The sequence below is a fragment of the Pelodiscus sinensis genome, chromosome 24, assembly GCF_052426305.1.
Source record: "Pelodiscus sinensis isolate ZL-2025 chromosome 24, ASM5242630v1, whole genome shotgun sequence".
NCBI lineage: Eukaryota > Metazoa > Chordata > Testudines > Trionychidae > Pelodiscus > Pelodiscus sinensis.
Genome location: NC_143075.1, coordinates 15,418,050 through 15,431,075, shown reverse-complemented (window position 1 = coordinate 15,431,075; position 13,026 = coordinate 15,418,050). Strand labels below are relative to the sequence as shown.

The following is a 13,026-nucleotide window of genomic DNA, read 5'->3' as shown; positions in this document are numbered from 1 at the left end:
GTCCTGCAGTTGGTTAAGCTCTCTGCAGTGTTGATTCTCATCAGCCCCTCAGTGTGGCCCTCAGTGGGGCTGAAATACACCCCTGGGCAAAGAGCCTGCCCCTCTTCGTCTCCACACCAAGGGGTTATGTGGCATTTAATTGGTGTATAAGACCTCTGGGTAAATTTCACCTTGTGTTCGGTGCTTGCAGGCATCACCTAATTGTGTCCCATATTTAGAGATCCCTTGAATGCAATGAGCCACATTACCAGTTTTTCATTTCCATGTCACCCAGACCTCCACCATCAGCTGCAAACCTGCCTTTGCCCAGAGAAAAGCATATCACTGCAAGGGATGGAACACCAGCCTGTCTCAGAGAGGATGTCTACACTGCAGATGAAGGTGTGATGATAACATAAATAAGCATACCCAGGCAAGCCTTACTCTCGCTAGCCTAGGTACCAATAATAGACAGGGCTGACGAGAGACCTCTCCAGGGCTTGGGGGAACTGGAGCTGGGCCCTTCAGAAGGGGGCAGGGCTAGCATTCCCCGCCCAGCCCTTCAGCGGCCCGGGGGACACAGGGTGCATGGTGTCAGATAATTATCAGTGATTTAAAGGACCTGGGCCTCTGGCCACTGCTGCTGCTGAGGTAGCCGTGGCAGCAGCTGGGAACCCCAAGCCCTTTTAAATCACTGATCCCTGGGGCACTTGCCCCCTTATTGCCCTCCCCTCCCCGGCAGCATCCCTGATAATAGACTTGGAAATATTGGCTTCAGGACAGACTAGCTACTCAAGTACATCTCCAGATTCCCTAGAGCAGTGGTCACCAACCAGTCGATCGGGATCTACCGGTAGATCTTGGAGCCTCTGACAGATGATCCTGACTGGTACATCCAAGAGATTATCAAGTGCCGGCTCTTCAGCTGTCCCTCCCTCCACTGCTGCCACCTCCTGCCCTTTGCCTTGGAGCTGCCTTCCACTCCCAGGAGCCTCCTGCTTGCGGTACAGAGTGGGGAAGGGCGAGGAGGGAGCGCTGATGTCAGGGTGCCCCCTCCCACCCTGTATTCTCTCTCCATAGAATGGAGGTGGGGGGCACAATAGGGCTTGGGATGGGGGGAGTTTGCTGGCTACCTTTGGGAATGGTACAGGGCCAGGGCAGGGGTGAGCCTGCCTTAGCCCCAGTGCACCACCACCCAGGAGCCACCTGAGGTCAGCACTGTCCAGCTGGATCCAGCTCTGAACCTCTGCCCCAGTCATGAACCCCCTCCTGCACCTCTTGCCCCAGCCCTGAGCCCCCTGAACTCAAACTCCCTCCCAAAGCCTGCACCCTGAACCCACTCCTTGCCCCAGGCTCAGCTCAGAGCCCCTATCACACTACAGATCTCTTAATCTAAGACCAGAGCCTCTGCCCCTGCCTAGTGAAAGGGAGGGGAGATGGGGAAGGGAGGGAGGGAGAAGTGAGCAGGGGCAGGGCCTTAGAGAAGGGACATGAAGGAGGTGGGGCAAGGGTATTTGGGTTTGAGGTAGGTCTTACATTGCATTGAAATTCAAAAAGTGATTTTGTGCTTTAAAAGGTTGGAGACCCCCGCCCTAGAGAGATTCTAACTGGGTGGCTATCTTCCACTGAACCCTTGCTACCACACCTACTCTGCTATTGTTACTGCTGCTAGAGTACAGATAGCAGTGGTACCTGTGCCACAATCACACCTTCACTTGCTGTGCTGACATACCCAGGAGAGAGCTTTCGGCCCTTCAGAAGTCCCAGCTCACTTTTTTTCTAGATCTGGGTAGATTATTTTGATTGCGCATTTCCATGCCCTGCTGCACTCAGAGGCGCGAAGCTGCAGAAGCACTCGGGGAAAGGTTATTGTCAAGGGATCGCCAGCAGAACTAGAGCAGGCTGCGCCTGCAGTCTCAAGGGCACCGGCTCTGCTGTGAGATGCAGCCCAGCCTGGCAGCTCAAAGAGATGCTGCCGTGCAAATGGGCTCCAGAGGTTGTAACACTGAATTTTCCCTCCTTGCTGCTCTCTTATGACCAGCTGTTGCTTGGGCATTCATTCAGAAGCAACCAACTGATCAGTGCTTCCAATAATCCCATAATATTCTGAGATGGCAGGAGAGGAAACAGACCAAAAGTTGCTTAGGACGCTCAGAAATACAATTCTGGTTGAAATCAACAGGGGTCATGCACTGAAAGCCCCCACAAAACTCTGAAAATCTGAGCCAGGACCTTTAGCTAGGACAGAGTATTGGGGATCAGGGCTCTTCAGCTCTGATTCCAGCTCTGCCACCAGCACTGCAGGACTCCAGATAAGTTACTTCGCTTCTCATGCATCAATTTCCACACCTGTTGAATGAGGATAACACCCTTTGTCTACCGCCTGGGGAGAGGTGAGTGAATATTTAAATGGAAGGTGCTAATAACATAACCCAAGCACCTTTTATATTTTTCTTCTAATTTCTGCCCTTCACCTTTAAAGCAACTTTGAAAGGTCCAGAAGAGGGGGCAAGATTAATATGCAAATGTGAGAGGAGAAAACACAGTGAGATGAGATTTTTGCATGTGAAAGGCAGAGGAGGTTACAAAAGGTCTGAATCATTTCCACACCACACCAGCAGCAGATAAAGGAGATCTCATCAGTGATTTCCTACCTTGCTAAGGGTTCATTTTTTTTTATTTTTTTTTAATTTATGACTATTATTATTTTGACTTCGCCTTTGATTGTTTGCTCATTTGCCATGTAAACTGTCTGGTTCTGATTGAAAATCTCCTTGTGCGCTGCTCTTTAGCACCCTCTCAGGCATTGCGACGCGTTGCCATGGAAAGGGCCATGATGTCACATCTACAGATACATTTGAACGCGCCCCAAATTTACTTGTGCAACCGGGCAGAGATGCAGAAGCCCGGGAGACACAAGGCGTGGTTTGCTTAAAGAAGGAAACTTAACTGGGCGAGAAAGAGAGTGGGTTACAGCACAATGCACTAGATAGTCACAAAGTTCCCCTCATTCCAGGTGGCAAATATTACTTTGCAGAGAGAGCTGGGGAGGGCAATTTACAAAGCTTGGGAGAGCGCATCTCAGGCAGAGGAGGGGAACATGACAAATGGAGGGACTGAAAGGAAAGGTGAAGTTTAAGAGAGGAGGGACCTGCTCTGATCCTGATAAGCATTGAATGCTGTAAGTAATGCCTCTTGATTCCTGTGGGCTTTGCCCAGGCTCAGCACCTCTCAGGATTAGACACCACAGATGCAAACAGGTCTTCCTCCTACTTACTTCCAACAAAGGAAGAATGAGAGAAGTCTAAATACTGAGATGGCTGAACTAGAGAGCCTGGCATTCAGTGATACTGCTGTAGTAGGCATCATGGCAACTTGGCGAAATGAGGATAATCAGAGAGATGAGGTAATACCAGAATATGTAGTTGTGACAGTGACTGGTAGGAGCATGGCCAGGCCCGATGACAGGAATGGGACAAAGGTGGCAACTTCCACAAGGCTGGATGAATCAAAGGGTCTGGAGCTCCTGGCTGCTGCTACTTCAACGGCAGCAAGGGCTGGCACCCTAGGCCTGTTAAATCACCGTCAGGGCACAGCACCTTGCACTCCATGCGGCTCCAAGGACTGGGAGGGGTGTCATGGTGCGCTCTGGGCCGCACTGAGGGCTGGCTGCGCCCAACCGCCCCCTTCCACTCAAGGCCCCACCCCTTCCCGGGGCACAGAGCTCCCCCTCCTCCCCCCCACACACACACCTTACCCGGGGGCTCAGTGTGGCTGTCAGCTCACCTGAGCAGGGCACTATATGGGAAAGAAAGCATGAAGTCAAATAAAGAAATCCTAAATTAATCAAACTGTCCCATCAAATCTCCATGGATAGAGATTCCGTGCTTGAACAATAAATGTCTAGCAGTGGATACACAACCTGACCAGGATGGTGATGGCACTGTGAAATGCTCAGGGAGATTACAGAAGCTACCATGAATGAAATAATAATAATAATAATAAATAATGAATAATTAATGTTTGCTTCATCTATCCTCATATTGAGTGGATATACATCACCTCGGGAAGAAAGGCAGAGAAACACATTAATGACACATTAATGACTGCTTCTTGGAGCAGCTTGTCCTAGAATCTACAAAGGGAGAGGCAATTCTTAATGTAGTTCTAAGAAGGGCCGTCAACAGGAGGGGAGGCAAAGGGGGCTCTGTGCCTTTAAATCACTGCCAGAGTGCCTCATGGTACAGTCCGAGCTGTGCTAAGGACTGGGTGGGGCAGGCGTGGAACGATACTGGTGGTGTTGAGGGCTGGCTGCCCCTAGCCTCACCCTTTCCACCTGAGGCTCGCTCCTTCTGGGGGGCCCAAAGGCAAGCCTCCCTCACATTGCCCGGGGCCCAGCAAAGTCTGTCATGAACCCTGGTTTTAGGTGGAATGCAGGATCTAATCCAAGAAATTATATAGCTGAACCACTCAGTAGTAGCGACCATGATGTAATTACATTTCAGATCCTTGTCGGGGTGGGGGAATGCAAAAGAACTCATCACAGTAGCATATAACTTCAAAAAGGGAAATTACACAAGAATGAGGAAGCTAGTTAAACAGAAATTAAAAGAAACAGTCACAAGGATGAAATGCCTACAAATTGCATGGAGACTATTTAAAAACATCATAACAGAGGCTCAAATTAAATGTATACCTCAAAGAGAAAAAAATAATAAGACCAACAAAAATGCCTAAACATGGCTAAACAGCAGAGTAAAAGATGCTGTTAGAGGCAAAAGGGCATCCCTTAAAAATGTGAAGTCAAATCCTACCAAGGAAAACAGAAAGGCTCAGCAAGTCAAGTGTAAAAGTATAATAAGGCAGGCCAAGAGAGAATTTGGAGAGCAACCAGCTAAGGACACAAAAACTAACAGCAAACATATTTTTAAGTATCTCAGATGCTGGAAAACTGCCAGATAGTCAATGGGCTATGTGACAATCAAGGCTCTAAAAGAGCACTCAAGAAAAACAAGGCTGTTGAGGAGAAGCCAAATGAATCATTTTTACAGGATATCAGGGAGCTCCCCATACCTAAGCCATTCTTTTTAGGTGATAAATCTGAGGAACTGTACCAGATTTAGGTGTCGATAAAGGTTTTAGAACAAACTGATAAATCAAATTGTAATAAGTCACCAGGACCAAGTGGTATTCACCCAAGCATTCTAAAGGAAGTCAATTATGAAACTTTTGAACTGCTAACTGTAGTATATGCCACCTATCATTTAAATCAGCCTCGGTACCAGATTTTTGGAGGGGTAGCTAATCTAATGACTATTTTTAAAAAAATGATCCGGGGTGATTCTGACAATGCAGATGATACCAAACTGGGTGGGGTTGCAACTTCTTTGGAGGATAGGGACATAATTCAAAATGACCTTAGCAAGTTAGAGAAATGGTCAGAGGTAAACAGGATGAGGTTTAATAAAGAGAAATGCAAAGTGCTCCACTTAGGAAGGAACAATCAGTTCCATACATACAAGATGGGAAGCGACTGTCTAGGAAGGAGCATGGCGGAAAGGGATCTAGGGGTCATAGTGGACCACAAGTTGAATATGAGCCAACAGTGTGATGCTGTTGCAAAAAAAGCAAATATGATTCTAGGTTGTATCAACAGGTGTGTTGTAAGCAAAACTCGTGAAGTCATTCTGCCGCTCTACTCTGCACTAGTTAGGCCTCAGCTGGAGTACTGTGTCCAGTTCTGGGCGCCACATTTCAAGAAAGATGTGGAGAAATTGGAAAGGGTACAGAGAAGAGCGACAAGAATGATTAAAGGTTTAGAGAACATGACCTATGAAGCCAGGCTTCATGAACTGGGCTTCTTTAGTTTGGAAAAAAGAAGATTAAGGGGGGACATGATAGCGGTTTTCAAATATCTAAAAGGGTGTCACAAGGAGGAAGGAGAAAATTTGTTCCTCTTGGTTTCTGAGGACAGGACAAGGAGTAATGGGCTTAAAGTGCAGCAGGGGAGGTTTAGATTGGACATTAGGAAAAAATTCCTAACTGTCAGGGTGGTCAAATATTGGAATAAATTGCCAAGGGAGGTGGTGGAATCTCCCTCTCTGGAGATATTTAAGAACAGGTTAGATAGACATCTGTCAGGGATGGTGTAGACGGAGCTTGATCCTGCCTTGAGGGCGGGGGGCTGGACTCGATGACCTCTCGAGGTCCCTTCCAGTCCTATTATTCTATGATTCTATGATTCTATGAATTACAAGCTGGTAAGCCTAACTTCAGTACCAGGCAGATTAGTTGAACCACCCTCCCCCGAATTATCAGACACATAGATCAGTGGCTATCAAAGTCAGTACAAACTAAAATTTCATACAGATGACTTGTTTATACTGTTCTATATACTATACATTGAAATATATATGCAGTACTTATATTCCAAATTATTTATTTGCTTGTATGGTAAAATGAAAAAGTAAGCAAATTTTCAGAAATAGTGCACTGGGACATTTTTGTACTTTTATGTCTGATTTTGTAAACAAATAGTTGTAACTTATGGGGTATGCAAAACAGATTCTGGAAAGGGGTTCAATAGTCAGAAAGGTAAAGAGCAACTAACATAGATACTCATGCTCTTTGGGGAAGCATCAGTCCAGTGTTTGTAAAAGGAAATCATGCCTCACCAATCTACTAGAATTATTTGAAGAAGTCAACAAGCATGTGGACAAGTGCAATTCAGTCCATGTAGTGTACTTGGACTTTCAGAAAGTTTTTGATGGATTTTCTCACCAAAGACTTTCAAGTAAACTAAACAGTCATGAGATAAGAGGGACAGTCCTCTCCTGGACTTGTAATTGGCTAAAAGATAGGAAACAGAGTATAGGAATAAATGGTCAGTTTTCACAATGGAGAGAGGTAAACAATGTGAACTTCCAAGGGTCTATAAGGGGATTTGTGCAGTTGAACATATCTGGAAAAAGGGGTGAACAGTGAAATGGTAAAATTTGTAGCCAATACAAACTTATTCAAGATAGTTAGGTCCAAAGATGATTGTACAGAGTCACAAAGGGATTTCACAAAACAGGGTGACTGGGTGATAAAATAACAGATGAAATTCAGTGCTGATATGTGCAAAGTATTGATCTTTGGCAATAATAACCCCAACTTTTCATACAAAATGATGTGGTTTAATGAGCTGTTACCACTCAAGTGATCATGGATAGTTCCCTACAAACATGCACTCAGTGCATGCAATGGCAGTCAAAAAAATGAACGGAGTATTAGGTACTATTAGGAAAGGAATAGAAACACCAGCCATGTAAAGAGCTGCAGAAAGGGATGAGGAAGTGTGGAGAGAAGATGCAGGAAAGGACAGTCTCCTGCAGTAGTCTTGGGAGAAGAGAGATGCCAGGTGGGAAGCTATGGGAGTCATGGTTGTGTAGAAAGCCCCAAGTGGAAGTTTTGTATTCCTTGCAGGTATGTCTATATTGCAACACTATTTTGGGATACTGGAGTATCCCAAAATAGCTATCCCTTGTCTTCACAGCAAGCCCATTATTTTGGGCTTGCTAGTCCAACATCTATGTAAACCTCATTCCATGAGGAATAAGGGATGTTTTGGAATAGTACTTTATTTCAAAATTTTGCACTGTATAGACAGCACCAAATGAAAAAATAACCTATTTCAAAATAAGGTACACAACTTGTGCCGCTCAAATTGCGTATTTTATTTTGAGTTACAGTGCTGTGTAGACGCTACTTTAGGGTACAGCTACACAGCAGTTTTATTTCAGAATAACATAGTTTGCGTCAACACTACAAGCAGTTATTTCGACATAAGGTCAAAATGATGTCAAGCTGGAGGACTTCTTACTCTGACTCCTGTAATCCTCATTTTATGAGGAGTAAAGGAAGTCGGAGGAAGAGTGCTCTTTCTCTGTCTTCCTGCTGTGTAGACAGCGCCAAATGCCAAAATAAGCTATTTTGGCTTTAGCCCCGCTGTGTAGACATACCCTTAGGCTATGTCTACACTGGCATGATTTTCCGGAAATGCTTTTAATGGAAAAGTTTTCCGTTAAAAGCATTTGCGGAAAAGAACATCTAGATTGGCACGGATGCATTTCCGCAAAAGCACTTTTGTGCAAAAAATTCCCAATCGCCATTTTAGCCATCGGGGCTTTTTTGCGCAAAACAGCACTGTGCTGTCTACACTGGCTCTCTTGCGCAAAAGATTTGCGCAAGAGGGCTTTTGCCCGAATGGGAGTGATGTGTAAAGGGGAAGTCAAATCCCCCAGAGCCATTGATTCCCCTACAAGAAGCACGTACAACATACATACATTGCTAATGCTTAGACATATCTGCTACTTGTATAGGAGTGCTGCAAGACGTGATGCAGGTTAGTGCCTGCCGCAAAAACAACACCTAATAAGGAGACGTTGGTATAGTGGGAAGTGAAACCAGTCTCCTGTTAAGTAGGGATATAGATATATTCCACATACTTTAACTTGTGGCAGGCTCAAGCAGGAAAAAAGGAAGTGTAACTCGCCTATTGTTAAGCAAGTGAATAAATGTAACAAACAACTGTAACCGCAAAGTCAGCAAGTGGGCACTGTATTTAATCTTATTTAGAAATTAACCTGACCTATAAGAATGCTAAGAGTCAAAATGAAGTAACCTATCACGCTAAGGTACATAAACCAGGAAGGATGGTAACCCTATAAGACCCCTTGCTTACGCGATGCTGGGGGTCGGCTTTGCTTTGAGCATTGAGTTCCTCAGCCGAACTTTACTTGCAAGTAAATAAACTTGAGTTGGACCCAGCCTGAAAGTGTGACTCTCTTCTTGGGGCAAATCAGACTAGCCTCCAAGGGGACGAAACCAGCAATTTATGCAACAGGAGCAGCACAATATTTCCGCAAGAACACTGACGATATTACATGAGATCGTCAGTGTTCTTGAGGAAATTCAAGCGGCCAGTGTAGACAGCTGGCAAGTTTTTCCACAAAAGCAGCTGATTTTGCAGAAAAACTGCCCAGTCTAGACACAGCCTTAGTGAGTTGATTGGATGGATGGATGGATGGATGGATGGATGGATGGACAATAAATGGAGCAAGGAGGTGAGGGCTAAAGAGTGATCTGGGTGTTGCTGATAATTCCTCAGGCGGGTAAGGAAGGCTGTCAACTTGCAGTATATTATGATCACAGGCATTTAGTACCCAGCACCAAGATGTCTTTGGGTTGGATTAAGAACAACTAACACGCGTCCTAATTTACCAGGAGCAAATATATTATAATCCCCCACCACGTTGCTACATTAAGGGAGGAAATAGCCTAGCCAAGAAGTTAGATGTGGGGGATTTCATAAGAATGGACTGACTGAGTCACACCGAAGGTCCAACTAGTCGTTTCCTGTCTTCCAACAGAGGCCTATGCCAGGTGCCCCGGAGAGACTGAACAGAACAGGCAATCGCCAAATGAAACACCTCCTGCTAGTCACTCCCAGGGACACCAACCATGCCCATCTTGGGTAATAGCCATTGATGAACCTATCTTCCATGAATGTATTTAGTTCTTTTTTGAACCCTGTTATAGTCCTGGTCTCTGACAAAAAGTTCCACAGATTGACTGTGCATTATGTGGAGAAATATTTCCTTTTGTTGTTTCAAACCTGCTGCCTACTAATTTAATTTGGTTCTTGTGTTTGAGAAGGAGTAAATAACACTCCTGTTGGAAACCAAAATGTAGACACCATGTAGATTCAAGCAGGAGGGTTTATTACGCACAGCGCTGGCGGAGTATCACCTTGCCAATTTGCTTGGCAAACACTGCCAAGCAAATAATTACAATAGACTATATAGGGAGCTGATGAGTGGAGAGAAGAGATGGGGTAGGAGTTCCCAAGCCCATGGATAGGTTCTAGCAGTAAGGCATATGAGCACAGTAAGCCAATAGTCTAAGAGATTACATAATAGCTCCGCCCATAGCTCAAGTTAACACAATTGCTACACACAAGTATATTCCTCTCCCCCTCACCCCCGAAAGGAATTGTCTTGCAATGCATATGCTACATTCCAATTGTATTCCATAGGAGTGGTGACGGTGCTTTCCAGATAGGTGTGAGGTGCAATGCGGTTCATAGGTGCTTGTCTAGGAGTATAAGCAAAAAGACAGGGTAAGATACAAAGCAATGCAATTAATTATAGCATTATTCTGGTGTGACTGCAAGCTTGGATTGTTAGGGAGGGGGGGAGTCATCTCATAGTGACGTGTTAGGCCTTTTCCTGGATCTGTGGTTGGCCTTGGGAAGGCAGCTGTTGTCTCTTTCCCAGACTATGAGGCCCTTCTCAAGGCTTTGGTCTTGTCTGTGTGCGTGAAACTCATGATAAGGGTGTTCAATTATGGCTACCCACCTAATGTTATGATACTCTGGCTCCTTCCATTCATGATAAACAGGTGGGGTTGTTTTTCTATGTTTTTCCATGTGTGTTCGCTGGGCCTCATGCCTTTGCCCAGGGTGGGCAGCATGGGCTTATGGGGAAGAGCTTAACCAGAGACCTCTCCTCATATGGAAGCTGCTCCATGCATCTAATAATTTGGGTTGCCCTTTCCTGTATCTTTTCCAATTCTAACATATCTTCTCATATTTCTCACAGAACTGAATTCCAGAGATGACTGTTTATTATAGGCAGTCCCCGGGTTACGTACAAGATAGGGACTGTAGGTTTATTCTTAAGTTGAATTTGTATGTAAGTCGGAACTGGCGTCCAGATTCAGCCGCTGTTGAAACTGACCAGCAGAGGCTGAATGGGACACGCCTGGGGCAGAGCAGCTGGGGTGCTGCTGGGTTGCCTGGACGCCTAGGACAGAGCAGCTGGGGTGCTGCCAGGTCGGTCCCCGCAGCGCCGCATGTTGGCGCTGCGGGGACCAACCCGGCAGCACCCCAGCTGCTCTGTCCCAGGTGTCCCCAAGTCAGCCGCTGCTGAAACTGATCAGCGGCTGATTCCAGGAAGCCCGGGGCAGAGCAGCTCTGCCTCAGGCTTCCTGTAGTCAGCCGCTGATCAGTTTCAGCAGTGGCTGACTTGGGGACGCCTGGGACAGAGCAGCTGGAGTGCTGCTGGGTTGGTCCAGTAGCGCCGCACCTTGGCACTGTGGGACCAACCTGGCAGCCCCCCAGCTGCTCTACCCCAGGTGTCGGCGAGAAAAGCCTGGTCTGCTGGGGGGGGGGGGAGGCACACTAGCTGCGCCCTCCCCCAGCAGACCAGGGAGACGCGGAGCGGCTTTTCTCGCCGTGGAGGACGCGGGCAGCGGGACAGTGGCGCGTCTCGGCAGTCCATCTGCCCGCGTCCTCCGCGGCGAGAAAAGCCGCTCCACGTCTCCCTGGTCTGCTGGGGGGAAGCACCCCTCGCGCCGCCGGAGGTGGCGACAGTGGGGGAGGCACCCCGCACTAGCGGGCCCCCCCCAGTTCGTAACTAGGGGTCCGATGTAAGTCAGACCGACGTAACCCGGGGACTGCCTGTACTAAAAATTACCTGCTTCTTGCTTGCTTGAACTTTCTCCTTGGTACAGAAAAGGGAAGCACTATAGATGAATGCAAAGTTGGCTAGTCAGACTAGAGAAGGAGAAGCATCTGGAGAAGAAAACAAACAAGGGTAACAGAAGTTAAGTGAGCCAGTCCACAGTGAAGAAATGCCTCAATATGCTTGACTCAAAAGCAAAACCAAGGATGTTGACATGCCTCATTTTCAAACAGGACATCCTGGAAAGGAACTTTTCATGAAAACCAGAGAAGCTGGACTCAGCAGAGGAAGATTTTAAATAAGTCACCTGAAGAAGCCACCACCAGCAAAGCAGGCTGCAAGAGAGCTCTCTGATTTTAAAAAATAGAAGGAGCCACATCAACCCCAAATCACGAGAGCCTCAAGGGATCACTTACTTTCCCTGAGGCATTTCCCTCTTGCTTCTGTAAATTCTCCTTCCCACTACACACTGGGAATAGAGTACAGCCCAGCATAGAGAACCAACACAAGTCTTTATACCCTGCCTTCACCCTCCCACTACAGACTTAAACGGGACATGGGTATCATGCACAGTTCTTCTGCGCTGCTGTAATTTTCACCGCACGGTAACAACTGGGAAAAGATAAAACTTTCTCTTCCCACTCTCCTACAGTCAGTTGCTTCTCATTCTTGCATCTGATTGGCTGAGCTGCCTGGTTCTCTTCCACAGCAGCCAGTTAGCATCGTCCAAGGCCAAGGACAATCTTGAACGTTCTAAAAGCTGTCAGTTGGACATTCCCAACAGTTTACCCTGTATGACTGAGTGGCGGCACCATTTGGCCCTAGTCATGGACTGGTCCCCAAGATACCGTGAGGGTGTAACTGTCTCACCAATCCTTACAAGGCAGGTAAGTACCCCTCCATCTCCAAGGCCTCTATAATCAGGGAGGTTTCACTCCCTAGGTGAAATTGACTCCTCTGCAAAGAGCCTGCCCAAAGCTGTGCACCACTCACATCTCTCTGTGCAAGGGTGAATTTCAGTTCACTGGTCCACAATAAAAATCCTGTAATCTCATGTTATATATATTCAGTCCCCCTCTGCATCCTCAGTCTGTGTGTCTGTCATTCAAATTTAAAAGCCTATGTAAAGTTAAGGAGCGCTGGGAGCTTCTGATTCATTGTGTCTTTTCATATCTGTACAATGTCTGGTTTAGGTGCTCAGATACTAAGGAAAAAAGTGTGGTTTTTTGTTTTTGTTTTTTTTAAGCAAAGAATCCAGCAGCACCTTAGAGACTAACAAAAAATGTAGATGGTATCATGAGCTTTTGTGGGCACAACCCACTTCTTCAGATGAATGGAGTTAAGTGGGTTATGCCCACGAAAGCTCATGATACCATCTACATTTTTTGTTAGTCTCTAAGGTGCTACAGGACTATTTGCTGTTTTTTTCCGTTACAGACCAACAGCTACCCTGCTGAAACTTTTGAGGATACTAAGGAGATAAGCATTACATAAACTTAGATATAACATTCATTTCTAACGTGATTATAACAGCAGTAAG

General features: G+C 46.3%; 1 long non-coding RNA gene across 1 annotated transcript; it reads right to left on the bottom strand.

Moving 5' to 3' along the window:
• Positions 1 to 9,730: 9,730 nt before the first annotated feature.
• LOC112547396 (uncharacterized) lies at positions 9,731 to 12,222 on the bottom strand. Its single transcript, XR_003091143.3, has 3 exons — positions 11,903 to 12,222; positions 11,499 to 11,596; positions 9,731 to 10,116 (listed from the first exon to the last, which is right to left on the bottom strand). It is a non-coding gene; the product is annotated as an uncharacterized LOC112547396 (long non-coding RNA).
• Between the last annotated feature and the right edge of the window lie 804 nt (positions 12,223 to 13,026).